This window comes from Meleagris gallopavo, chromosome 2 (assembly GCF_000146605.3).
Source record: "Meleagris gallopavo isolate NT-WF06-2002-E0010 breed Aviagen turkey brand Nicholas breeding stock chromosome 2, Turkey_5.1, whole genome shotgun sequence".
Lineage (NCBI taxonomy): Eukaryota > Metazoa > Chordata > Aves > Galliformes > Phasianidae > Meleagris > Meleagris gallopavo.
The window spans coordinates 99,192,899-99,195,199 of NC_015012.2; positions in this window are offsets into that span (position 1 = coordinate 99,192,899).

The window sequence follows — 2,301 nt, forward strand, 5'->3', positions numbered from 1 at the left end:
TTGTGACTGCTTAATTGGTGGGGATTTACAGGTAGATTTTCAAGCAAACAAAGTTTAATCTGTCAATTTCACTTTGTTAAGGTGGATAATGGTCTTTTAATTTTATCTGAGCAGACTATAAATTGCTGAGCTGTTGGGAAATAGAGAGGTGCCAGGCTTGTTAAATGTCAGAATGCATGTTATCCCAAGGAACTTTTCAGGTTAGGATGAGGATACCTTTTTCTTTTTCTGTCTTTTTTTTTTTTAAATATCATTTTACAAGATGACATTCTGATAAGTGGAATTATTTTTATGTAAAACAGTTCAGACCACAAATCATGTTCCCGAGGAAAGTTTTCACTTGCTCCTTTCTTATACCTTCCCCTTGGCCTATACTCAGTCCTTGCCAGCATTCTCACAGTGATAAACAGCCAAATTTCACTTTTTGGGAAGATTGATTTTACCTAATGCTAGCCATACCCAAGTTAGACATCTTACAAGTAATCTGTGCTACTTATCTAGTTAATATACAGAAAATTACTTTTCTAACAGGTGATTCACCACACCTGAAAGTATGTGCATAAGATCCGTGGGATCAACCATAGTCTGGAGTGGCATATTCCTCTGTTGTTGCCTATGTTCTTTCACTTTGAGTTGCAATAGTTCCATTTCTTCCTTGCAACGCAGTCTTGTGAGGGAGGTGACTTTTTTAATGAAGACAATGAAAACTTTGTTTTGAAGACTGTTTTTCCACGGGTACAGATGTTGAAATGATTTTACATTTTATTGCCAGTGGTGCTCTTAGCAGCTGCTGTTCTTTCTTTCTGTTTTCCTTTTCACTGCAACAATGCACAGGCATATGGTGCAAGTTCAATTTCTGAAAATCTGTTGACATAACAAAATCGAACCAGGGATGAATTTGGCCAAGTAGGTTTACATAGCAGTAACTTCAGAATAACATTTGGCCCTGGAGACTTCAGCACGAACTTCATTTACCTAAGGTCTTCTGGGAGGCTGAACTTAATCCATTTCAAGAGAAATGTAGCTGCATGACTCAATTATTTTCACTGCATTTTACTGTAATATTCTGGATAAAGCATGTCACCGCTAATAGAATATATAAAATAAATGACAACTAAGCAAATAATTTAGCTGATGAATTTATCCTCGTTGCCTCACAGTGCATCCATAGCCACAGAATAGTTTCTTTGGATGTTCATGCTATGTGTGCTAAATGACTTATTTTCTTGTAGATTCACTTCTGCCTTCGCAGACTCCAAATGATTTTGCAGTGAACTTTACAGAATCAAATATTACAAAATGGAGTTGGGTTCAGCTAATATCACAATGAGAGAGGTCGCACCAAGTAATATTGTATCTTTTCAGACTTAATCATGTGTGTTCAAGCAGTTACGACTATCCAGCTGACAGGCATTAACTTAAGTCATACTAAATGGATTTCAATTCAGACTTTAACTGTGATTGATTAAGTAAATGCACTTAGCTGTTTTACTGTGTTCAGTGGGTCAGAAAGCATACATGGCAATTTAAGGTGGTGCATTATGCAAGTATTTGCTCTACTTAGTGTGGTTCTAAATCTGTAAGTGTTTTATGTAGTGAAGTACAGCATAGTCTATCCCAGCATGAGTCAGTTTGACTTCCTTTGCTTTGTGCCTGGATAATCACAGACAGATTAGTGCTAACAAAAGCAGAAGTGGTCCCAATTTGGAATTACCAATAGCTGATACACGAGCATAGTTAAATGTTCAGTATGTCATAAAAGCTTTCCTGTGGGATCTCACTGACTACAGAGACTTTTTGTATAGAGTATGTGAAAGAAAACTTAGAAAGAGAAACTTTCCTAATGAATAAATTTGTGATATGGGGTTCACATCCTCACTAAAAACCTTTAAGGGATTTGATCTCAAAGAGGTTGGAAACCACAGCCCTTCACTCCATGTTACACATCCATGGTGTAGCAATCTCAAAGGGACCATGCATATAGAATTTGTCCCTGTGGCTCTTCTTTTGTAAGCTTTAGGGATTTCACAGCATGCTAAAACCCCAGAAATTTGCTATCCCTTTCCAAGCCAGACAATGAGTCTGTGGCCTCACCAACAATGTACTACTGTAGAAGCGCTGGCTAAAGCCCATCTCCATATTGGATTGGGAAGAGCTGAATCCTGTTGCTTTGTTTTTTATCCTAATGTTTATATCCTTTTCACACCGCTTTCCTTATGACTGGTTTTTATTTGGCCCTCGAGCTTAACATTTGGAACTTCTATTGCATGGTTTTGTTGTTGTTTTTTTTTTTTTCTTTTT